The sequence below is a fragment of the Hermetia illucens genome, chromosome 3 (assembly GCF_905115235.1).
Source record: "Hermetia illucens chromosome 3, iHerIll2.2.curated.20191125, whole genome shotgun sequence".
NCBI classification, from domain to species: Eukaryota; Metazoa; Arthropoda; class Insecta; order Diptera; family Stratiomyidae; genus Hermetia; species Hermetia illucens.
This window is the reverse complement of record NC_051851.1, coordinates 97,599,355-97,626,007: the sequence shown is the minus strand read 5'-3', so window position 1 is coordinate 97,626,007 and position 26,653 is coordinate 97,599,355. Positions and strand designations below refer to the sequence as shown.

Sequence of the window (26,653 nt, the reverse complement as noted above, 5' to 3'; positions counted from 1 at the left end):
GCGGGATCTGAAGCGGTGCGCGAGGAAAAAAGAAAGCAGGTTGTTGGCTGGAGGAGGTTGAAGGAGTGCGCAAGAGGACTGGTTGTTAGGGAGTGGAGGAGCCCGGCGACAGACAAAGGAAGTGAAGTTTTGCAGAAGAAAAGGGGAGTACTTTGTTTTGGCTAAGAAACGTGGGGATACAAAACACTGAGGAGAACAAAAAACTCAAAAAGAAAGGAGAAAATAAGTGAAAAAGAACATAGATTTATACTTAATTTGAAATTACATTGGAGTGGAGGAGGAGAACTGGTGGATATAATATTTACGTGAATTTTGCTTTTTCGTTAATGCTCTAACCGGAAATATTTGAAATGTGAATTAGAGTAAATCTAAAATTAAACAAGCACATTGCACAAGAGTGAAATTACGGCTTTAAGTAGTTCTTATATTGAATTGAGAATGTTCATAGCTATGTTTAGAGAGGGTAACAATTAATATAGATATTGATGATGTCCTGTGACATGAATAGCGATCAGATTTTTATGCATTCAATGCTTCGTGTATATTATCACTGGTAACATCAAAGACCACAAAGCATGCGCAACGGCGAAAGCTGCTACCTGCATAAATTGCACTTGGTGTTATTAATATATGCATATATATTATAATCGTTTTACATCCAAGAGAGAAGTGACTTGGTTTTATTTAATACAGAAGAAATTGATCATTAATTTATAATTCTTGTATTTAAGCAATTACTTCAAAATAGAGAGTTAGTAACTTTGAACAAAGTAAACCAGCATCAATCCGAACTCGGAGTGACGACCTGGGTGAGTCATTGTTTTTATTTTCTTTTTTTTATTATTTTATTTTTTAGTTTTATTTTTATTTTTTTTTTGTTATAATTAATGCTATGAAGTTTGCTGGAACAATGAACAATTATGCGTGAATAGTCTAATCGTAGTTTGAGGACTTCCTCCCTTTCGTATCCTCCTTTCTCCCGCGGAGTTTCTATAAAGGGACATCCTCAAAATGAATAGCTGGCCTGAGGATGTCGAGGAAGGGTGGGAACCTCAGAGGCCGCGCCTCATACAAGATCTGAGGCGGAAGAGACAATAATTGAGACGGTGATCCGTCGTGGATCTTCCCCTCCTTGATCGCGGCACTCGGGTCCGGAGACTTACGGCTCCACGCGCGCGGTCGAGCCGTTTTTTTTTTTTCTTTTCCTTTCTATTTTCCAATTTAGTTCGCGTTCTGTTTATCATTCGATAGGCCGTCGCGAAATCCTAATTAACGTCTATTTTAGAATCCGGTGCGGACCCACGCATCGGAATAGACACGTTGTTTTGTAGTAGTGAAGCGTGAGGGATCAAAGCGCTCAAAGGACCCCCCCCCACATTCCCGAGCCTGGCCAGCACAAAGGCGTGCAAGAACGTGTCGACCGAGCACTTTGTTGGAGCTTCAATCTTTGTGGGCGGACCTTCACGGTCAATTTAGCCAATTTGTTTAGATTTTTGGGATAGCTCTGCCCTCTAGGTCGTTATCGGCCACTCAGGATGATCGACCTGATCTCATATTTCCACTCATATCATTACAACATCCAAGCCGGAATTCAAATTATCTATCTGACAAATAACCGCCACAGATACAGATATGTTTATGTTGGTGCACCTATCGGCCACCTGGCTTCAAGATCAATACAAACTTTTGTATTTTCCACACTCCGAGGAATTACCCTCCTTTTAGGCAGCCTGCGAGTGACGGCGCGAATAATCTTGCCGCCATTCTAATTGCCAGTTTCAGTAACTTGTTGGGTATTCGAGCAATATCGGGGGCGCGGTATCCTGGACCATTTTCACTGCGTCCTGAACTTCGTCTGACATTACTGGAGCCATGTCTTCGGCGCCCATTGGTTTCGTTGGGAAGGTAATTTTCGAATGTTGCAGAAACAATGTCGAAACTATCTCCCACAAAAGTCTAAGGCACATAATAGAAGGGCACATTTTGCGTTTTGTTGCCGACATAGCTGACTTGTAGGTGCCTCCCCATGGATCAGAATCTGCCTAGCAATATTTTTTACTTTTCGGGACGGTGAGAATTTGTTGTTCAATGATAATATATAGCGCCTGGTGGCCGTTATGCGTTTAGTCTTCGCTTAGATGTAGATGCTTGAGCCTACTTCTACACGCCAAAAGAGTTTATCTTTTCGACATTGCCCAGGGTGACATTTTGGCAGGAGAACATCTCGAGTAGAATCCTTCCCCTTTCATTTGTTTCACGGCTTCCCCACTCCATTGCCCAAGCGTTCAATAATTGTGGGGTTCTAATGTTTGACATATCTTGCAAGTTTACCTAGCATGTTGTAATACTCTGATACACTTGGAGCAGCATAACAGCTGTAGATTTAAAGGTCATGGATATTAACTCGATTACCGCCGAGTCCACGCCGCAGCCTTTCCACTTATATCTGTTTCCCAAAGGTCTTGACGTAGATAATTTGCATCGTTCTCTGACAGTAGCAACATCGATTTCGTTTTCATACACTTTCTGTGCCAGCAGGTCCTGGACGGCTTGGTAGTGGTTTAAATTCAAAGGGATGACTCCTACTTATGTATGGTACTACCCGTTATACGGTTGCAGTCGCGTTTTTTGATTTCTACACATAGAGGAAAGTGAAAATTCTTAGCGCAGTCCTTCGCCAAATGGTTTTCCACTTCGCATCTTGGACACAGTTTGGATCTATCTTTCGCCATATGTTTAAAACTTATCATTCAACACCCCACGTCGAACGCCATTTGGAGTGGCCCCTTGGAAGGGTATGTTCAACGAAAAATCCAAGTCAACTATAATCAACCATGAATGTACATAGTTGGCAGATGTCACCTTGGATTGGTAGTTGAGCATCCTGTCACTCCCTGAATCTTCGCAATACATATCACGATTTATGATCAATAGATCAATGATATCGAATTGTTACTGCTTACTAAAATCAAGTGTAATTAATATCGATTCAGTTTCGTTCAATATTCCCCAAAACTCATGTACTACTGAGAAAGGTTGCAAAACTTTTCATGGTCAAAGCCACACTTTCAAATACTTGCACTCTTTTTAAAATGCTAAGGCCGTCCCGCACTCGAAAGAAACGTTAAATAATTTAAAGAATGTATAAAAACGCCTCGAAGTTGAAAACAAATTGAAAATATTTCAATTTTTTGGTCTTCGTTTTCGCGTAAGCAACACAACATCACGGAGTATCCAAGAGGAAGTCGGTAAGGACAAAGGATGGGTAATTTCAACATTTTACTCTCTAACTCGAAATCATCACCCTTTTCATGCTATGTATGTTGAATTAGCTTGGAAACAACCAAACCAAACCTAAATATTTACCCCTTCAACGAAAAACACTTCGTGATCTTAACAGTCGACTTCACCTTCAATATTTTGGGCATAAAGCAATTAATATTTACCGCTAAAAAGCAACAAACCACCGATAAAATCGCGTGCGAAACAATAGTTTTACTGGAGAAATTCTTTCAACATTAGATTTCAGCTAAGGAAAGCTTACTCTTATGTAAATCTTTAACGCGTGATAGGCCGGCATTATACTTGGCTGTTTACGTTACGGCATTAAATGGAACTAAGCATGAGAGGCAGGTTATATGCCTACTTGACAACTCTCGTTATATCTGTATTCTGGGTGGAGCTAATTGTGATTTGCGAAATTTGATAAGAAAGTGGAATAAGTCCAGTGTTTGCTGCACGCTTGCAATAGCTTCGTAATATTTAGGGCTCCGTAGATATCGTCTTCAGCCCCCTTAAAGCTCGGTAGCACGTTGGAGATTTGTAAACGAAGTAACACTTACGGAAAGTTTTACTCAATCGCCTTAGCGTACAAAGGACTTTGAATAATCAATGTAATTAATTTGAATTATTTCGATGGTCAAAAGAACACCAAAAGTAGCCTAGGGTATTTGTTATTATTGTTTTACAACATCATCAATCAAACATCTGATGAAAAGGAAACTTCAATAATAAGAGGGAATGGGTTCAAATCCAAAAAACCAGCGGCACTGTAATAGGGGCTATTGTGTGGAATTAGGCAAATCAGAAATCGGAACCTAGAGACTTGAGATACAAAAAGTATTGTGCTTTTCTGAACTTCTTCTGAACTCGACGGACGTTCTTCTGATTAGGTATATTTGTAAAAACTGGACAAGTCGGAATACCGGAAACTCGCGCTTCGGGTATAAAGGTTTTGTGTTCATCTTATGTAAGAAATTTTAACGCACATTTTTCTATCCGTACATAGCTACAAATCAAACATATTCCTTCATATTTTTCCAAACTACGAGACATACGTACATATTACAGCCATAGATATTACACTAACTCTAAACATTGAACTGCCTATTTCCGAATACTGAGTAAGGCACTATCCGCAAAGTTCATTAGCACGCATATACTATATACCTACATACACACATGTCTGGTTGGAGTAATTGATATTCATATACAAATGACTAAAAAACTAAAACAAAATAATTCTTTGCGACCCAATTCATAAGAACTCATTTCAATGCGGTATTGACGAATTGATGATTGTAGAGTGCAAGAAATTCAGAAAAAAGTGGTGAAGTTTTACCCCCTGTTACTTTTTTAATAATAGTTGGATTTTCTTCAAACTTGACCAAATTGTGCATTATGTTCTTCGTTACATTTTTTTCATATTTTTGAGTTGGATAGGTTCTGAGAACGAGACCTGTTACACTTTTTGGGGGTCATGTTTTGCGCCGTCACTCCGCTATGTTTCACCCAATATCAAATATTAAACGAGTTTCGAAAAGTAGAGAGAGACCCCTTCCATTTGATACCCCACATGGCTACATTCTGTGAAAAAAAATTGGCATCCTCCATTCACATGTATGGGGAGCCCCCCTTAAACTTAACACAAAATGGTGCCACTTACTGAATGTAAAGGGAACACCAGATTACACACTCTCACCAATTTTCATGACAATCAGTCTAGCCGTTTCCGAATAAATCGGGTGTGACAGACAGACAGACTTCATTGAATTTAATTCGAGAGTGTAATAATTACGTAGAGTCCGGATGGCTCAAGTGGTTAGAGCGCTTGGCTGTCATAGCGAAAGGTCGCGGTTCAAATCTTGCTAGGGGCAGAGGAATTGGTTATCGTGACTGGATCTCGGAAACCAGTCGACTCAGCTGTGAATGAGTACCTGAGTCAGATCAGGGTAATAACCTCGGCCGAGCGCAATGCTGACCACTTTGCCTTCCACAGTGTACTGTGGTGTGCCGTTACGGTCTTGAATGAAGTGCTCTAACACACTTCAAGACTTCGATCCAATGGATTGTTGCGCCAACGATTATTATTAATAATTACGTGGTCTAGACTACGCAGAGTTCTTGTTTCCAAGTAGTGCGCAGCTTAGAGGTAGCTCGTCTGGCCCCTGTTTTTCAGGATCGAGGTTCAATCCCGGGTTGCAGTGCGGGAGAATCCTTTTCTTCTTGAAACATTAAATGTTAATAAACAAACCCCAGTTTAGAACCATTTGCGGGTGGGAAAGCCCTCAGTTCAATCTACAGCCAAAGCAAGAACGTGTTGGAATCAACTGGAAATTTGTGTTTAAATTATTTCACTGCAAATAGTGGACGAAGCCGAGAATTTCGGGGGGCTTCCCACTAGCAAAACGACAAGGGGGGAGTCAGCTTGATGATTTTTAGCCTTAGTGATCCTTTTAGAGGGAGCGCTAAATTAGTGCGATCGTCTCCAGCGAAATCGAGTGAGAAACATATGTCGGATCAAAGGAGCAGCAACGGTGGAGTCAATTCTTTAAATGAGGCTGACGCGTTCACACAGCTGGGATCAATGATCCAAAATCTGATGGATTACGTTGGTCAGCAAAATAACGTCCACCACCGTCAAAGAACAAGTGCGTTATATGAGGGCGACGTACTTTAAGGCTAAAGAGGACGTAAAAGCACGCGAAGGAGGTATACTGCCGGACAGCCAACGGAAAGTGATGGTTACCGTAGGAACACAAACTATGCTGAAAACATGTCTTCCCAAAAGGCTCTTTGACAAAGAAGGTATCCAAGGTGAAAGGGACATCTCAGCAAAACGCAATAAACGACAAAGAGATCCTAACGAAGAGGTATAATCCCCCCAACGGACAGCGAAACGCAGGAAGGAGAAACCAATGCCGGCGCAACCTAGGAAGATAGGAGGCGGAAGCTTATCGGCCCACCCGGAAAAGGCCACTAACCGCGCCGAAGAATCTACCTGGAATAAAGTAGAAAGTAAGAAACGGAGAGCCAGACCGGACGCGCTAATCATAACAAAAACCAGCGAGCTGACGTACGCGGAAATTTTGCGTAAAGTAAAAACAGATACCTCCCCGACTGAACTGAGTGGTAATGTTACGCGTATCAGACGTACGCAGAAAGGTAATCTGTTGCTGGAGCTTAAAGCCGGTGAAGATGTAGGCGAAAATCTATGGAAAAAAATCGAAGTGTCACTAGGCGAGGCTGCGGCCATCAAAGTGAGCAGAGATTCAGTGGTGATAGAATGTAAGGGCTTGGATGAAGTCGCCACGAAGTCCGAGATCTGTGAAGCCTTGCAATCTCAATTTGGACTACAGTCAGTGAGCGAGGCCAACGTGCTCCGACTTAGGAAGGCGTACGGGGATACACAGTTAGCGTCGATAAGTCTTCCTGTCGAAGCAGCAAAAAAGGCAATAGCAGCAGTTAAAGTTCGTATTGGATGGGTGGTTTGCCGGATACGAAAGCAAAGTCAAGTGCATCAATGTTTTAAATGCTGACAGTTCGGCCACATTGCGAAAGCCTGCATCAGCTCACAAGACAGATCTAGTCTGTGCCGCAAGTGCGGAGAGCAAGGCCATTTTATGAAGGATTCCGGCGGAAAGCCCAAATGCGTGTTCTGTGTCGAAACGAAAAATAATGACAGCGCCCATATTGCAGGAAGCAGTAAATGCCCAGTCTTCAGAAAGGCGTTCATAAATAAGTGCAAATGAAGTTTATGCAACTAAATCTGAATCGCTGTCGAGCGGCCCAAGACCTGCTCTCCCAGAGCGTGTTCGAAAATAATGTGGACATTGCTATTGTATGCGAACAATATGAAAATCTTCATAGCGGAGTATGGGTAGCCGATAAAAACAGCAAAGCCGCGATATGGACCTGCGGAAGACGTTCTATAGAAGATGTGAAAAAACATCCAGAGAACGGATTTACACGTGCCAAGATAGGAAGTATATACATCTATAGTTGTTACGCAACACCGAGCCTCACGCTGGACGAATTCACTTTGTTGCTTGAGAAACTATCCTTTGATTGCCGGCGATTTCAACTCATGGGCAGAAGAATGGGGAAGCAGAAAAACGTTTAAATGTCGTACTTGCGAACTCTGAGGGAGCCAACACATACCGGAGGGGAGAATTACAATCGGTAGTAGACCTCACTTTCGTCAGTGACACCTTTATCACAGACTTGTAGTGGCATGTCAGCGAAGAGTACACACACAGCGATCATCAGGCTATTGTCTTCCAAACCTCGTGTAGGAATTATATGAAGCCACCAAAAAGAATAACGATGAGCTGGGTAACTAACAAATTCGATGAAGAAATGTTCAAGGAGGTACTTCTAGATGACACATTATTATCTGGAAGCGCACAAGAAAAAGCTTTAAAGGTCGCGCAAAAATTACAGCGAGCATGCGATGCCTCTATGCCACGGCGTAGCGCTTTCCGAAGACGAAATCTCAATTTCTGGTGGAATTCAGAAAATGAGGAATATCGGAAAAATTGCCGCAGAGCTAGGAGAGCTGCTCCCAGCGCAGAAGAAATCAATCTGAATTCGTTGAGCTACACATGCAATACAAGTAGCGAAGTAGCGAAGAAATTGCAAGTAGCTATCACGAAGAGCAAATCCGAACATTTCAAGCGGATGTGTACTGAAGCTGATTCTGATCCATGGGGTGGCGCCTACAGGTCTGTAATTTCATCACTGAAAGGCAAGCGCTCCCTAACCGATTACCTGTCCGAAATTATTACAAAACATAGTGGACATAGTTGTGTTTCACACAAAACCTTAAAATTCAGATGACACACTTGCCCTTGCACTTCATCTCCACATATTTGTGGAAGGCGATCACACCCGAGTCTGCAATGGAAATCATCTGAAGTGACTCTTGCGCGAGGATTACCGGAAGTTATTTGGTAGCGTCGAAACTGGGATGCCCTCTCTAGCATATTCTCCAGAAGAATTCTTGGTGGATGTGCGCCTGGCCCGATTATTTCCCGTTGGCCCCTTTGTGGGAGTTTCAACGTGGTTGTTCGGGTAGCAGCGGTACTAGATAAGCCTCTCATGCGATCAGCATAAGCCAGTACCGTTGTGCCATCTCAGCATGGCAAACAAAGCCATTTGAAAGCGTGCATATTTCTGAATATGACGTAAAGGGTGTTTGGATTCCTGAGTAGCTCCAGCAATATGAGTTAGAAGTGGATCCCGCGGTCAGTCAGTGGTGATAAATTGACCTTGCTAGTGAAACGACACATACCAGGCATTCCTTACTGAAACTTCAAAGCGCCATTAGATCAATGAGGACATTTCAATGCATTTTGTAATGGTAGTCTTCATTGCAATTGAATACTGCTTTATTGGGACCGATTCTCGATCTCATTCGAGCCTGCCGTGAGCGTTCAGCTTCACGTCGTGTGTCGTGCCTTTCGGACGCAGCTCTCTAAGTCGACGCGTTTGCTCGAGGATTTGTAGTTCATACTGTTGAGATGTTTCGGACACTTTTGAAATGGAAGCTCAAACTCGCATCTTGTCAAATCATGCATTTCGCTCTCAAGATGTTTTAGCAGTTGTTGAAGTAGAAGCTCTGAGGCGGTCATATTTTCGGCGTGGGTCTTTATCATATGTCAGCAGTTATTGAAATAGAGGCTAATTCATTCTATTTCCAGTCGTGAGTCTCGTTCTTCAGATATTTCAGCAGCCCTGTATGCCTGCATGATCTTCCAGTGTCTGATTTTTATGGGTGGAATTTTCAATAATTGTGAAAATTTAATGTCTCACCAATCATAGTCATTATTTTCCATGACGACTGGTTGAGAGTTGGATAAGTTGATCCATTGTAACGTTATAGAGGGGCAATTTAAGAAAATGTGAACAACACCTAAATATTTTTCAGGAACTAGGCGTAAGTTAGAACAACGTGGATCAAAATATTTGCCATTAAAAACCACATATGTGATATTCATATTCATTGCCATCGTGTGAACGGTGTAAAATTTGACCTCTCTCAACAACAACTTTTTCATGGGAAAGTACATATATACACCAATTTTCATGACGATCGGTTGAACAGTTTCGAAGTTCACCAATCACAAACGGATAAAATAGCGGATATAAAAACCACTTTTAAAAACCTTATTAAAATTGATTCATATCATATCCGTCCATCCTTCTGTCTGTCTGTGTGTCGAAAACCCATTATCAGTCCCAGAGAGGTATCAGAAAACGGTCACAACGGTGACAACAAGCGACTGCATTCCGACAGCACTAGGCGAATTGGTTACTGCAGCAGATACAATTAAAACTCAAGAGTCGTTTGGTATAATGAAACGTGAAGGATCGAAGTGTTGGATCTCCAATGAGCTTAGGCGGGGTTTCTAGTAAATTTTCAAATTGAAATAGTGGAATATTATTAACTTTATTTTGAGCAGATATCGGTATGGGAAGAATACCATGACGCGCCGGACGTTGAATGTGTTGGAATTCATCTTCAGTTCAACTGCTTCCTTCCTTTTCCTCTGAGATTTTATCTCAATGCAGTATGTGACATTTTCCGCCATCATATGTTGCTCCGACGATTAGCTTCACTGGAATACCCCTCCTGCGTAGAGCATTCCTGTTCACGCTTCCGGAAACGTTGTCAAAATCGATGAAGAGCAGGAGGAGTGTTCTAAACTCAGCACACTAGGCCACCATGATTTGGAGGATGTTATAAGAGGATCCAGCGAGGAAACCAACCTTCTCTCTGTTCCTTGATGCGCACCACAAATATTTTAGTTTCTTCATCACAGCAGAAATCACAATTAACGAACGAGTCAGCAATAACGAAAGACTGAACTTTTTTGTTGAATAATGATCTTACTAAGCCAGTTACAGACCCACATTGTCCAGTGAATATAGTTTATCCTCTCCCCCTCCTCCCCTCCCCTCCCCTCTCCTCTGATGAAAAGCAAATACTACACAGTGCCAGAAAAATTGCCAGAAGACGGAGCTAACGTTGCAGTAACGACAAGTATTACAAAGGGAGCTGCCAACATTTTTCTGTTGTCGAACATAATGATATTGAGGTTGCAAGCGTCTAAACATACTGTTATCGTTGCATTCGCAAAGAATGTCAGGATTGTCACAACATCTCGTCACAATGATGAAATCGCAACCGTTGCGAATGAGGGTGTCTGGTGGAATAAGTTCTGAGCTGAAAACATTGTCTTATAGCTTTCTGAGCATAAAAGCAAAGTAGTGTTCAAACTTAAGCAGCGAAAACGAGAAGAGTATTCCATATTTGCGTTGACGAATTTTCACCCGTTCATCCTTAAAATACCTTGCATCTATCATACGGTAAACGTTGTTGGGGATACTACCAAAAATAGGTCGCCCGATACGAAATCTGCGACTTCTTCTATTACGGGTCCTAAACTTAGTTCTTTGGTACACTACGCAAACAATTCTGGCGGCAGAAATATAAATAGAAATCGGTTCTGAGCCTGTGTTATAATCATACAATAGCTATAACACGAATACCAGGAGAGGCAAAGCAGAAGCTATTGACCGCCAGAAGTTCACATTAGGTGAATTGTCTGTCGTCTGATAGAACGGATTTTACTAAAGAAGGGCTGCAAATGACTCATATCTGCACACTTCACAAAGCAAGGCGAACGTTATATTACGAAGCAATGTAACAGACTTCAAATTCATTGGTGTGGAAGAAAGGATGGAATAACAAACATGTTGCCGGAATTGGCAAATATCTAGGATTTAGAAAAATATTAACTGCAACAAGGAAATGAAGTTCCCAATTCCAATCACTTTATGTTCGCTTTGTTTGTTTTGTTTGTTTACATAATCTAGTAAATGGATCCAGGAACAAAATTGGTGTTATAAGTAAACTCTTCAGAAGTCTTGGCGGTAATGCATAGTCGCATAGTTCAACTGGTAAGTCAGTACTATGGGGGATCTAAAAATATTTTCCATATTCGTGTATCTTTAATTTTATCTTTATTTACTCGTATTTAATAGATATGGACATGTGAGGACTAGGATTGGAAAATAAAATTTCTACTTTTAAGTTCGGATAGTGATAAAGAAAATCTGATTGCAGTGAAAAACATTTTTGCTGAACATGTTGCAATGCGAAAGAACTCTGAATTATATGAAATAAATCTGAGAAAGGCAATCATTGGGAATCCGAGCGAAAGGAGTCAAGCGAAAACTTGAACTCCGAAGATATCCAGAAACTTTAGGGAAAGTGAGGAAAGACTGCCTTTCCTTTCCTCCTCGTAACAATCAGCAAAGGCAAATGGTAACGAGTCCGTTGCAATTTGTTCACAGCAACTTCATCGGTTCTGTCACTCCAACTTCGTACAATTTTAAGAATTATGTATAATGATTGTTGACGACGATTCGCAGTCCACCGACTACATAGTTGAATCAAAGTTCCCGATGCTGCAGTACTTCAAAATGTACGAACTTCGCCAATAACTCTACAAAAAGTTTGATTAAAGTCTCTTAAATGATATTTTGTCAGGGGCTATAGTCGGCTAAATGGAATCGATGATACTTCTCTAGAATACAAAGTTCTTTAAACGGCAAATAGATTCAAAAGCTAAAAGGCCAGTTTGTCCAATTATCATAAAAGAAGGATTACCAGAATTATAGACACAGAAAGACCAGAATTTCCTAAAAGGGCCAGCAGAAGATCACCAGCAATTATATTAGCAACTGACCGAACAGCTAAAGTTCCTGGACGCATTATATTTCTAATAGTTTCAATACAGATAATAATAACCGCCGTAGCCGGTACCAAGCCTGGTTATGAGAGGAGGAGGGAGGAATAACTTCAGTTTCAAAGACTGAACTTTACCATAGCATTTCGGAGGGTAAGGGAAGAAAGTGTAATAAATTTGTGGTCCCGCAGATTACTCATTGATTAGGACATTTGACAGTAAGTTATAAAATTCATCACCAATTTCGAGATCGATACGAATAACTACTGGAAGTCGTTTGACTTGATGATTGGATCCGAATTTCGCAATGGACAGCACGAGGTCGAAACTACTAATCACGGGGCGGTTTGAAGTCTAAACGCCACGGTAACCAGCACCAGCAGCATTGCGTAGAACAGGTTCAGTATTCGCCATTCCTCCTGTCTAAAAAGTACAGGGTATAGAATCCCATAGATACAAAAGCGAGTATTTGGTTACCAACCCTATTATTAGTGGAAAGATAGATTGACATTCAACCCGGGGACTAGGAGCGCTGTATAACTACATAATGTAGCTCCGTTATTATTTATCCCACTGATTTCTATCGTGCCCACTTTTAATGGTTTTCTCAAGCACTTAAAAGAGCTTTAGGTCAATTTCCACTAAATGTTGTTGGTTTTGCGTTATTTGACTTTGAAAGTAGTAATTTTTTTGTAAGACATTACAAATTTGGTTTTCAGTCTGCCCGTCTGTCTGTGCGTCTGTCTGTCACACCCGAGTTACTTAGAAACAGCTGAGCCGATTGTTATGAAATGTGTGAGAACATCTGGTCCATGTGTCCCTTCACATGAAGCGAGTGCCGCCCCGTCCTACTGACGTTGTGAATAGTGAAGTTTCAATCATAATTTATTATATTAAGTTGCAAGACTATTGTAGACAGACCAGCTTCTGCAGAAACAAAGACCGAATCGTCATCAGTACTTATTCGTGAGTTTACAAATGACTCATATTTGATTAGATATTCTAATTCCTCAGACTAATGGGAAATATCGTTTCCTTCAAACAACCATCACCATCTCCAAGCATTATCTTTAATATAGTTTCTCCAAACACATCTTAGGTTGAAGTCAAAAAAATGTCGTAAAAATGTCATCAATCGCGAATGAAAACACAGGATTACGGTTACACGATTATGTGATTACATGATTATGATTACATGGTTATAGTCATCGAAGTCTGACTCTGATTGCAAACGTGCAATCATGAAATTCATAATCATGATCACATGATTATGATTTTGCCCAACCATGGCTTATTGATGTGTTAGGTAATCCGTCGCTGGCATATGCCATCTTGTCTATAATATTGTGGTTAATTTGAAATTTAAGGTGATATATTGCTCCACCTCCATTTGCCTCTGCAAATCCTCTCAACGAAAAGTAAACAAATTTGAATAAATCAACCAATCCGCTCGTATAATATATTGAAACGCGTGTGGGCGTCTGTTCTCCGAAGATTTGATTATTACCCTCAAAAGACACTCGAAGCATAAATCAAAAATATTTATTCTAACCTTTTATGGAGCGCTCATATCCATATCATTAGATCTAATCAGATTTAATTTCATTTTCCGTTACAGCTCAAAAATGTATTCAACCATTTACATATGCCTCCATCATGATCAAGGACGAACTGGCAAATCTTTTCAAATTTGCTTTTCAGTTAGCTAAAAGTCCCTAAAAGCACATCAAAATCCTATCCGGTCTATATCTCCGAAATCTTATTAAAGGAATCAGAAAGATTTTTGTCTTAGTTTGACTTTAACACCCACTCAAATATTTATGGATCGGAAAATTTTGACGATTTATCATTCGAGCGAAACGTATCGTTGGAGGCAACGAGAAACCTTTAACGAAAATCCTCCTACTTACGCCCGCTGAACGGACTATGTACTTTACACATTTGAACTTTTCCGGGCATGTCGTTATGAGGAGACCTTCTTAATCACTGAACTACAAGATACGAGTGTGTAGGTGGAATCGAAAACGACTTTCAGTCAAATTTTGCCCAACGTTTCTGCCATCCTTGGGATTTTCAGTAATTGCTATATTTTGGAATTCGCCATCCTGTAGAGCTGTTTAAATATTTAACGACCAACATGTCTTTGCCTGTGTAACTTACCTTTGGTAAATGAAGGGCACAGACAATATGTTTCGAAGGAAGAGGTATTTGGTATGTGAAAAATTAAATTTGAAGAATTATAAATGCAGCTGTCCCCGTCTTCATATTTCCCAACCTTCCATCATCTCAATCCAAAAGTTTATATCTCCTTTATCAGCTGTTGGGTTCGTATCCATCCACCAACAATCGCGTAACAATAATTTTCTGATCCGCTAAATACCATTACCAGGCAAATAGCTTCATCTCGAGACCACTTATCACCACTTGGCAAACTTTTTTACGGCAGGCGGAAAAAGATTGAAGATACGCGTGTAGAGAAAATGCGAGAATTTCACCAATCCTGCATAGAGCCCGGGGAATTTGCCAGAAGACGTCGAAAATATACAAAGAGAAGACTATACGAAGGTGTTCCGTGCGAGTGGGTTGAAAAGCAAAGGAAATTGATTTTTTGTTTGCTTAAAGGATATAAAATTTCATAGTTTCTGTACACCTAATCCGTTGGAAGTTAGTATAGGAAAGCCTTGATGCGAGATACGCCTGCATCCAGAATTTAGGAAACAGAATAACACACGAATGAACGAAGTCAAGATATTGAATCCCACCAGGATCTTTCAACGATTCTCTCGACCAATTTTCTGTAAAAATGCTACCACTTTTTCCCTATTGAAAAACAGCCGAATCGCTTGCAATTAGCCATCGTTAAAGCAATCAAACAATCAATTCCAAAGTTCGAAAAGCCTCCAAGTCGTGTCATAATGATATCATTACACCATCAAAGCGATTTTCGTATTCCAACTTCCAGAAAACCAACCTGGTCACGAAATAAAATAAACTAATCGCTTATGAACTGTTGCCTCAATCAATAGGATATCGCGCGTTTAGCTCCCGGAAAAAAGCAAATCAATGGAATAGGAATTTACATTCTATCCGTCCATTCATCAAACCATCATCCCCAACCTCCCCAGCGAAATACTCTATGGAATAGGGCTCTTTCCGCCCTCAGACGTCCTGGCGCTCCTTGTGGCTTATCCAAACCACTACTGTAGCCACAATAGCAACAGACGAGTAGTTTTCTTTCATGTTGTGAAAGCATGAAAAGGCGAATAGAGGGCACCGCCAAGTGAGCCAACAATTTGTCATCGAAGCACCTTTCTGGTGTCGCGGCCCCCCCACCAACTGCCATCCCTGCCCTGCACGCCGCAACCACCTAATTAGAAATTAGCGTGCGAAGGTGATTACTATTATTAATCACCCGAATTGCAGGTCCTTTTGACATCCACTTGCTCATAAAAACACTGTGCGAGTAGTCGAGATAGCCCCTTTTGCTAGATTTAGGCGAAGTAATCATTTCCACAAAAGTGTCCTTCGCCCTAGAGTGGTGGGAATGCCTTGGCTTTGTTTATGCGCGGCAGTTTGTTTCGATATTGCCGCTAGTTGAGCTGTTTCGTTCACGCTTGCACCGGATATGATGACAGCAGCAAATTGAAAGGAGGTAAATTGCCTGGTAACTATGAGATTTGAAGGAAATGGTATTTTCATTTCCATGCAATAGTTCTTACGGAATTTGAAACGTTGTGCGGTCTGTAGTTAATCCTTCGATAAAATTTGCATAAAGTGGAAGTGGAACTCGACTATTTTCATCTCAAACTTTATATAATAATGTAATGGAAATAATGCCAACTTTTTTCTAAAATGCCAATCTTCCGACTTTGGAAAAGTCCCCTCTAATCCAGCAAACAGAGGGCAAGAGCAATTTTACAGCATCAGAATAATTGAGCAGTGAATTTGCCTAAAGCTGCAGGACACCCCAGTCTTGAGTTTCATGCATTTTAACAGCTTTTTCCTTCGAGAAAATTGTTAGTGCGAATTGGAGCGCATCCTGTGGACTATGGACTATATATTATGTCATAAAATCGAATACAATCAATTATGTAAGTGAAAGCTGAAACCTCCGTGCGGACATTAATTACTCTTACAAAGTTTTCAGTTTCTTATCAACTTTGAGATTGGTTCTACGCCATGCAAGCGAATCCATTACATTCAAATCCTTACAAAAAAGGTAGCCACGAGTTTCAAATTGAATTCTTTCAGTTATCATCAATTAATTATAAAATGTTGCCATTGATATCGGATACCAGCCGACTAAGCTGTGAATGAGTACCTGAGTCAAATCAGGATAATAATATCGAGGGAGCGCAATGCTAACCACATTCCCTCCTATAGTGTGCTGTAAGTACCGTTACGATCTTGAAGGAAGTGCTCTAACACACTTCAAGGCCTTGATCCAAAAAGGATTGTTGCACCAACGATTATTATTATATTATTGATTCCCTTCTGCTATCACCTACCACCTTAGTAGGGGACGTCTTTTGAGAAAGCATAAGATACCCTGCAACTAGTGTTATGACGTCTACGCGAGAATGGAACCAGGACGAAAGAAGCCTCTGGAGTACCGAGCAATCCTCTAAATAACGAAGCATGTGTGACTATAGGGGTTAATAGGTACATAAACCATCAATTACACTCACACCCATGAGTCTGGTACTAAGTATTGTCGTAAAGCTTACCGGATGAGTTTCAGAAATGCAGTGTAAAGAGGGCGATGCTTCCCACGGTGTTTCTCCATAAGTAACCGCGCAGCTTGTATTGCGTCAATAGTTTCGCAGTTATTGACAAATCGGGCTGGATTCAAGGTTATTTCAACGTTACGAATACGGTTGTCAAGAATGCGTTCAAAAATCTTCATGGTATGGGAAAGTAACCGGATTGGAGGGTAATTTGAATATTCTGCTGGACTACCTTTCTTTTTCTATATTGGAACTGCGGTACTTTCTTGCCAGTCAGATGGTGTTCTACCTTCCTGAATGACCCGATTGAAGAATTCACTGAGCCACGGTGTTGGGTCCCAACTCTTCGCTTTCCAGAGCTCAGATGCGACGTCGTCAGTTCCTAAAACGACAGCTTCATAAACAGCATTGCGACAGGAGCTTGGTATGTTGAGAGTTAAAGGCGCTGGATGGCAAGGAGAACAATAAGAGCTACCTTGGTTTATTTCAGCTAACCTTCAGAAGCAGACGTAGGAAGCTGAAAAATGCGTGCTGAATACTTGTATGAATTATTATTAAGCAAAATTTAACAATACAAAACAGCCCTTAGCCGACGTTTGCTATACTAAGTCATGGTAAAGTATGTGCTTATTTACAGAGCAATAGTCGAAGGTAAGTCGGAGGCTTGTGGAACGAGTTTCTTCCCAGACTTGAATTTTTCTCATGCGATTCTGAATATACGGATGGAACTGGGGCTAATCTATAAAGAGAGCACAAATGCGATCCCTATTGCCTCTGACAATCACTCAGCGTTAAAAGCTGTCGCTTCATACCAAACTAGATCCAGACAGATATGGAGATATTAGCGAGACCTTTAAAACTTAGCGACCAAAAATGAAATAATATTGAAGCCGGGGTATTGACAACGATGTGTGAATGAACTTACACGAAAGGTATCCCAAACGCTATTCGTACAAGTGTAAAACTATAGCCATGAGCTTAAGCAACTAGTTCATAAAAGAACAGTCGCGGTAGATTACATCTATATTACGGTAAGATGAACCGTGGATTAAAACTTGAAAGGGATGGAGTGATAGGTCTGATAGCGGTCACTGTTCATGAGGAATGAAGGGAAGGGATGCTCTGCCACATAGCGGATTGTTTTCTCAACCTGACCAGTGGTATGGAGCTTTTTAAGTAAATCATCTTTAGCAGGATATACAATAAGCAAAAAGGCCGCAGTATTCACCAGCAAAACTTAATCGCCCAAATCACCCGCATCCATCCTTGTCTGCTTATCCTTTGTTGTCCAAGATTATGCCTTTTTCCTTGATGAAATCTAAACTAACTATGAACAAGATAAGGTAACAAGCTGGTATTACCAATAATGGAGAACTATAATACATAAGGTGCTTAAACAGTTTTCTTCAGAATTGGCCAAATTTTTAGTCACAGTGTTATACAGAGTATCCCGTTCATGATGGTACAAATTTTAATGGTCGATAGTACCACACGTTTAAGGAAAATTGTTCCATTATTCCATCATTATCGATTCTCGGCAATACACTGAGTAACTATGGAGGCCACTTTGAATGTACTGCTTCTCTCACATAGAGTGCATTGGTCTCAACTTAATGTTAGTGAAACTATTCAAAGGAAAATTTTAACTATAGATTTTATTTAAGAATTGCAGCCACGTGTTTCTGGCATAACATGTGTCCTTCTTCGGTGCTGCTTTGTTAATCTTTGCAATATGCTGTCATAGGCGGCTTTAAAGTCTATGAAAAGATGGTGTAACTGATGTCCATATTCCAACAGTCCAACAGCCGCAGATAGAACAACTGATCTGTGCTGATTTACCTAGAGTGAAACCTCTTTGGTGTGGGCCGATGATGCCCTGAGCGTATAGGGCTATTCGGCCGAGCAAGATAGTGGAGAATATCTTGTAGATGGTACTCAGCAAGGTGATACCTCTATAATTGCTGCACTAAGTAATATGTCCCCCCTTTATATATGCGACAGATAATGCCTCGTTGCCAGTTGTCAGGCATTCGCTCTCCCACACCTTGAGCATTAGTTGATGAACTACTTGGTGTAGTTAGTTGCCTCCATTTTTAACCAATTCGGCTGTAAATCCATCGGCTCCTGGCGACTTATGGTTTTTAAGCCGGTGGATTGCACGGACTGTTTCTTCTATGCTTGGTGGTGGAAGCATTTGTCCGTTGTCTTCAGTTGGCGGGACCTCCAACTCGCCGATATTTTGGTTGTTAAACAGTTCATCAAAATACTCAACTCATCGCTTCAATATGTCCATTCTGTCGGAAATCAGATTTCCCTCTTTGTCTCGGCAAGATGAGCATCGAGGTGTATAAGGCTTGGTAAAACTTCCGCGCCTGATGCGGTTGCTTCCTGTACTTTTCTAATTCACAGACCTGTTGATTCTCCCAGACTTCCTTCTTCCGTCTGTGAAGTCGCTTCTCCGCTCGACGGAGTTCTTGGTAGATCTCGGCGCATGCCCGTCTTCTTTGGGAATGCAACATTACTCGGTATGCAGCATTCTTCCCTTCCGTTGCTAGCTTACACTCATCGTCGAACCAGCCGTTCCGACTTTACTTGCGGCTGGGGCCAAGTATCTTTGTGGCCGTATCAATGATAACGCTCTTCAGGTGGTTGTGAAGGTCATTTGTTGATGTTTCATCTCCAGGACATCTGTTAGCTGGGGTTTTTGGGGCATCCATTTTCCCCGTATAGGTCTTACGGAGGACTGTGTTGTGAATGGCTTCAGTATTCACTCTCACCTGATTGTCAGAGGGATTATATATGGTGTTAAAATTCGAGCCTGGAGCACTATGCCAAGGATGTAGTGATCCGAGTCTATATTGGCCCCCCTTTATGTTCTCACATTCATCAAGGCAGAGAGGTGGCGGCGTTCAATCAGCATGTGAGAGGCCCACGTATGTTGAATAATCCGCAGTCCGTTATCATTGGTATTCCTATGTAAGCTATGGGAGCTAAAGTATCGCCTCAATAAGGGCTCCATCCCTACTTGACTGTTGAAATCTCCTAGTATGATTTTGATATTATACTTGGGACAGGCTTCGAGGGTCCGCTCAACTGCCTTGTACAAGGTATCCTTCTCAGACTCTGCAGTCTCCTCTGTAGGGGCGTGATGTTAATGAGGCTTTTATTTCTAAATTTGCCCCGCAAGCGCAGTGTTCACACCCTCTCGCCTATATTTTTAAAACCGATAACAGCAGGTTTCATTTTTTGGTTGACTAAGAAACCTATTCCGAGCACATGATTTATTGGATGGCAGCTGTAATATATGGTGTAGTGGCTCTTCTCAAATTCACGTTTCCTCTGGGATCCATACTACGCTTTGACCACCAACCCCTCTTTAATAGTTTTACTTAAAACGAACTATAAGAAACAAAGGAATTACTTTTATAAAACTTAGTGTTGAGACAGTTGCGTTTCCAAATTTTAACGAAAACAGCAACAGCGGTTTTACCGCGGTTAATGCATTGAGTTCCATCAAGCCCGGAACCAGCATCGACATCGCTTCACCGTTACTACCGTTCGCAACCATCAACAGAACTCCCAGCTCGTCATGTTCATCAATCCACCTCCGCGTTTCCCGAATGACTCGAGTTTTGTGATGTTCTTTTGGGATGTGATCAGCCAGAAAATAGGCAAATTTCATGGCGGCCCTTCTCCCCAATAGCCTGCGGAAAACCGTCAAATCATGGAGTCACCCGGTTTTCAGTTTTTTCGGTCGCACTACGTTCTCCTGCGGGTAGACGCAATAGCGCCCCGCGAACGAAGGTATAACGACCATCAGTGATTGGTCCCTTTTGTGGCCGATGTGAGTTCCCCTTTTCTATCGTATTATCATAAGGCAACTCCTAAATCATTGACGCTAGACAATCAAACCCAACTGATTTTGTGATAGGAATTGTGCTTGAACAGCGTGGCTCTATTGAAGAAAAACTGCCCTACAATTTTCTTATTGTCTCCATCACATGCCCGAGCAAGATGTATCACAGCCCACCATTCAAATCATTCATACGATCACAGTATCAACTGTGGAAAGCGGGTCCTGAACTATGGGCAGATGCTCATAAAAAGCTTTCTTCTCTTCTGTATCGGAAATTTCTTTGGTGCGTGGCAATGCACAATTGTGATATGGTACTTCTCAAACTGGATCGGAATCTCACAGTCAACTTTCTGTCAGAAACCGGCTTCTAGATCATAAGAAAACATCTTGCACATATTAGTATTTCTACAATACAAAAGCAGAATGCCGCAAGTGGAAAGGGTTCCGTCATCTCATTTCACTCACATTACACGTGATTGATTTTGTGGCACTAAGCACCACACGTTCCTTAAAAAAACAAATGCCCATTGGAAATGGTAGGTTTGTGCCCTTATGGATGACTGACCACGGATCTTCTTTTACTCTAGTGGCCGACCTAACCAGAGAGGATCCTCATAATCATCCCACCGCAAATTAGCCAGATCACAGTTGATTACAAACTGAAGACAAACGACATTATGATAGATCCCAAAACGGACTTCATGGGGCAGATTCCTGGCACCACAAATAAGGCAGTCTTTGGAGAGTTTGCGATGGTCTTTGTGGTGTTGGAGATAGCAGGAGTATTCCGACCGTCCCTCACCCCGCTACGGAGTGGAGGAGTTATATCCCCGTAAAACCATAGAAGGCGATAGGGAAGACGACAATTATACACAAGTCGGAATACCGGGAGCTGGTGCTTCGGGTATACAGGTTTTGTGTTGTTACCCCAAAACTTCACTAGCATATATATATATACACAAATACATCTATATGTTTATCTTATAAATGATGAAAAAACTGAACGTTTCCTAGCAAATCCGCCATTCATTCGAGTTCACTTTGTTGTGGTATTGACGAATTGATACGTTATGATGCGCGTCATACACGTTTTAGATTACTCGACCTTCATATAAAATGTGAAAATTTCACCTTCTACAACTTTATTAATAATAGTTGAATATACTTCAGGCTTCCCAAACTGATGCCTTATGTTATCCCTTATACAAGCGCTTCCTTACAGGGGGTTGCCGGCTAAATTTCTAAAATATGCTAATATTAACTTTATTTGTGCAGATATCGGAACGGGATGGATTTTGAGTCCTAGATTTCGTTTAGATACACCACTGTGTTTTTTTTCAGACTTTCTGGTTGGATAGGTTCTGAGAACAAGACGTTACACTTTTTGAGGGTCATATTTTGAGCCCTAACCCCCTACGTTTCATCTGATATCAAATATGGCCACACATGACCACATTCTATGAAGAAAACTTTGCACCCTCCTTCTGCATGCATGGGGAGCCCCCTAAAATTCAACACAAAGTGGCGCCGCTATACGTAAAGGGATTCAAAGACCGACACGTTCTCACCAAATTTCGTGACTATCGCTCTAGCCGTTTCAAAATAAATCGGGTGTGAAGACAAACAGAGATCAAATAAGGTTTTGTTTCACACACGATCAATATCAGATGATTTTGTGTCGGACACGGCCAAACGCCTTACCTAGATTCAGGAAAGCAATGTAGAGTGGAAGATTATTCTCTCGGTGTTTCTTCACAGTGCTGGACTGTCTTGCTTTTTCCATATTGGAACGGTTGCGTTTTCGCGCCCGTCAAGTGGTGTCCTACTCTCCTCAGTTGCGTAATTAAAGAACTCACCTAGTGGATTGCTGGGTCCCAACTCTTCGCTTTCTAGAGGTCAGCTGTAATGTCATCAGATCCTGTTCCTTTCTTCGATTTCATTGCTTTCTCGGCTGTGCCGTTTATTGGGAAAATTGCCCCAGAACTCTTCACTACTTGTAGAAGAGGAGGATAGGCAAATTCTGCTCGATGTACTCCCAGTTGGTCACTATTCGTTTTTGGGTAAGCAAAGTACCGTTCTTGTCATGAAAACAACAAAAGTGTCCAATGTCCTGTATGGTCGGCCTTTAACGAGGAGGTATACATTTCTCTGTGGCCAGTTGACAAGTGCGAAAAGCAGAAAGAAGCTTACAATTACGATGGTGGGATCGAGATTTTAGTTTCGGCATATCATACTCTATGCAGTTAAAGTAGCGCAATAAAGCGAAACAATGCTAAACTCAATCGATGTGAAGATCGAATCGAAGTCGGAATTGTCTAATAAGAGCTAGCGAACATGGAAAGTCTGAGAATTTTGTGGTGTTATGATGAACTTAAGGAGGTTTCCAGCCAATTATAGAAAATTATTATTATTATTAACTTTATTTGAGCAGATATCGGTATGGAAGGTATTTCGGAGCGCAGGCACCATATAGTGGCAACCTCCTGATTTTGTTTCAGATTTTTCGGTTAGGTTGTTTCTTAAAATGGCCCCCGTAAAGAAGTGATCACTTTCAACCCCCCGCACTCCCCACCATTCCAAAAAATGTCAAAACTAAGACCGGCTTTGAAAAGTACTAATCGAGACCTTTAATTTGACACCCCATATGACTATATTTGATGAAAAAAAAATTTACACTCCCCCTTTTGCATGTATAATCGATGTAGCCGTACCGTTGGACCGGGACACTGTTGAAAAACAGCACGAAAAAATCCGGAACCACGGCCCCTTGGCAGACGATATGAAGCAGACTTGGAGACTACAAAAGATCGAAGTAGTCCCAGTAGTAATTTCAGCGACGGGATTAGTCCCGCAGACTTACATAAAGTGCTGAAAACGCTCGATCTTAGGGCTGGACTATACATGGAGATGCAAAAAGCGGTTATCCTTGCAAACCTGTGCTATAGTCCGAAGAGTCCTGTCCGGTAACAATCTGACCTAATGGGCTTCAGTCTTGATCCGCACTGTCTTCGATATAAGATCCATGTCTCTGTAGTGTAGAACCTTCGCGTCATTGGCTGAAGTGTTTGCGACAATCAGGATGTAGTAATACATTTTCGCATGGTCGCACACACTTTGCGTTAAAACGCATCATTGCTGTGATGCGGGCCTTTGGATGTTGCCTTCAGCCCATCCTTAGGTTGGTCGCCCCTCGGTCCGGTTGGGCGGGAAGAGGGTCCGTGGGCTTTTTGAACTATATATATATATAGGAGTAACACAAGTACTCCACCTGTAAGGCACTCCATGAATCCAGTAGTCAGGAGAAGCTTAGTAACTGGGGATGTCGACCCAATTTATAATGAGGCTTTGACCGCATTCCAGGTCGCATTCACAGAGTATGCTGAGATTCTCCCAGACGCTAGGCCAAGGATCCCAAAACTGAAGTTTACTTCGGCAACTACTAACATCATTGCTGCCGTTGACAGAATTTTGGCTGATCGTTTGGCTAGCGAGATTACTGCTACAGAGGTTCACAGCCTGATCTACGTTGCAGCTGCCACGGTTATTCGTCTCCATAACCAACATCTTAGAGCGAATAACAGAGGTATGCGCAGAAGGACTTTACCGTTCTGGGTGTTTCGACTCAACAAAAGAGTCGAAAAGTTGAGAAAGGAGATTGGTCGTGTGACGCAAGCACTCCTTGGAAATCCATCACCAAGAGTGCACAGATGCGTTGCGAACATCATTGGAAACTACCATCTGTCCAATGATATGCCAATCGAAGAAATCCTCGAGGTGCTGAAGCAGAAACTTGCGGTATGCTCCAATCGCATCCGTAGGTATCAGAAAAGCTTTCAGCGAAGGACAGACAACACCTTGTTCTTTCAGAACCAACGAGGATTCTACAAAAATCTCATCAACTCAGGTAGGGAAAGTAACCTCAATCTGGATCAGGCAGAAGACTTCTGGAGAAGTGTTTGGAGCGAATCCAGTCGTTGCAATTTAGAAGCAGCGTGGCTCCCACACCTTATGCGTTCATGCGAGGCCCTCCCCGAAATGACCATGCCTGACGTAACTGAAGTCGACGTTAAAGCAGTCCTTGACAAGGCAGGTAACTGGAAGGCGCCAGGAGTTGACAAAGTTCACAACTTCTGGCTGAAGCGGTTCAAGAGCACTCACAGGATATTGGCAAATCAATTTAATCAGATGATTGCCGATCCTGATTTAGTTCCACCATTTTTCACCAAGGGGATAACTTTCCTCATCCCCAAGGAACAGGGTGTCTCTTGCCCTTCAAAATGTCGACCAATTACTTGTCTTCCTACCATCTACAAGGTCTTCACTTCAGTTCTGTGCGCGAACATCTCAAAACATCTTGATGTTCATAAATTGATAGCTGAGGAGCAAAAAGGATGCGCAAAAGGCTCCCGAGGCTGCAAAGAACAGCTTATAATCGATACGGTAGCTGTAAAGCAGGCTGTCCACCAAAAACGAAACATCTCGACAGCCTACATCGATTATAAATCAGCCTTTGACTCCATATCACATTCGTGGTTACTACAAGTGTTACGCTTGTATAAAATCAACCCGAATGTTGTTCTTCTACTGAGAACAGTAATGAAGAATTGGAGCACGAAGCTATCGGTATCTTCGCAAACATCAGGAGAGATACCAATCAGGCGTGGCATTTTCCAAGGCGACTCTCTAAGCCCACTGTGGTTTTGTTTGGCTTTGAATCCGCTATCCCATCTTTTGCATGAAAGCAAATACGGGTTCCAGGTCAAGCATGGCATATTGTCGAAATGTACATTAAGCCATTTAATGTACATTGACGACATCAAATTGTATGCCAAAGACGAGAACCAACTTCGCTCCTTGCTGGACATCACCATCCAGTTCAGCAGGGATATCGGCATGCAGTTGGGTTTGGAGAAATGTCGCATAAAAACAATTGTTCGGGGAAAACACACCGACAACGAAGGATACAGCCACAATAACATCCGAATTGAGGGCATGGATTCGGACGACGTCTACAAATACCTCGGCATATTGCAAACAACAACACCTGCTGTGGCAATAATTAAATCTAAGTTGCTGGGGGAATTTGAGCGGCGTCTGGATCTTGTCCTTAAAACTGAGCTGTACGGGAAAAATAAAATCATGGCAATCAACACCTTTGCCATTCCCGTCCTTCTATACACTTTCGGTGTGATACAGTGGAGTAATACTGATTTAGAATCTGTCAATAGACGGGTAAGGGTAGTTCTTGCAAACAACAACATGCACAATAGAGCTGCCGAAAAATTGAGGATCACTATCCCACGTCATCAGGGAGGAAGGGGGGTACTTGATTTAAAAACGTTGCACTACAATCAAGTGCATTCTCTTCGTGAGTTTTTCTATGAGAAACAATCCTCTAGCCAAATACATCAGGCTACCGTCATGGCAGATAATAAATTATCTCCTTTGAACTTGAGAAGCAGAGAATGGGATCCCATGTCGAATGTTACTTCAGTCCAACAGAAGATCGACATGTGGAAAGAGAAACCCATTCACGGAGGTCATATAAAAAATTTGTTGTTGTCAGGCATTGACATCGAAGCCTCCAACAAATGGTTGACAAATGGTGTACTTTTCTATGAGACCGAAGCATTCCTAACTTCAATTCAGGATGCTTCGCTCCCAACAAAAAATTATAAACGGTACATTCTTCACGACTCCTCAATCACCAACTCCAGTTGTAGGTTATGCAACTGTGAAGAGGAGACCATCCAGCACATAACATCTGCGTGCAGGATGTTGAGCGGTACCGAGTACACCAATCGTCATAACTCCGTCTGCAAGATTCTCCATCAAAACCTTGCGTTGAAGTATAACTTAGTGGCAACCTACCATCCTTACTATAAGTATACTCCGCAGAGAATCTTGGAAAATGATCGGGTCAAATTACTGTGGGACCACACTATCGCCACCGACCACAGTGTTAATCATAACAGACCCGATCTAGTTCTGCTTCTGAAGGAAGAACGAGCGTGCTTTATAATCGATGTAGCCGT

At 41.8% G+C, this 26,653-nt stretch overlaps 1 protein-coding gene across 2 annotated transcripts in view; it reads right to left on the bottom strand.

Annotated features, from left to right (window-relative positions):
• Nucleotides 1-26,653, bottom strand: part of LOC119651153 — a 414,598-nt gene that overhangs the window by 287,863 nt on the left and 100,082 nt on the right. The window lies entirely within an intron of this gene.